This window comes from Penaeus monodon, chromosome 28 (genome assembly GCF_015228065.2).
Source record: "Penaeus monodon isolate SGIC_2016 chromosome 28, NSTDA_Pmon_1, whole genome shotgun sequence".
Classification (NCBI taxonomy): Eukaryota; Metazoa; Arthropoda; class Malacostraca; order Decapoda; family Penaeidae; genus Penaeus; species Penaeus monodon.
The window spans coordinates 23603304-23603652 of NC_051413.1; positions in this window are offsets into that span (position 1 = coordinate 23603304).

Sequence of the window (349 nt, forward strand, 5' to 3'; positions counted from 1 at the left end):
GACCTAACACGCACGCACATGGCACAACACGCCGCCAGCCACTCTACCCCGCCATGCATTTATGTATACGCTTGTAAAACTTCTCTTCTTCCTTCGAAGGGGCCGAGGCATGTGGAGGCCGCGCTTCGTGACGTAATCTCATTACTGGCCCTCGTTTCCCCTCACTCCGGCCATTCCCCCCCATGTCTTTCCCCCCCTTTCTGTATCCTTAAAATGGGTTTTCCTTTGAATCCAGCATCTTTTATTCCATTACAGCGGAGTGAAGTCGAGGTTGGGTTGAGAGCGGTCATGGCGACGCGAGAGAAAGATCCTGCTGCTTCGTTTGCCTTGCACTGTCCCGGGAGACGCT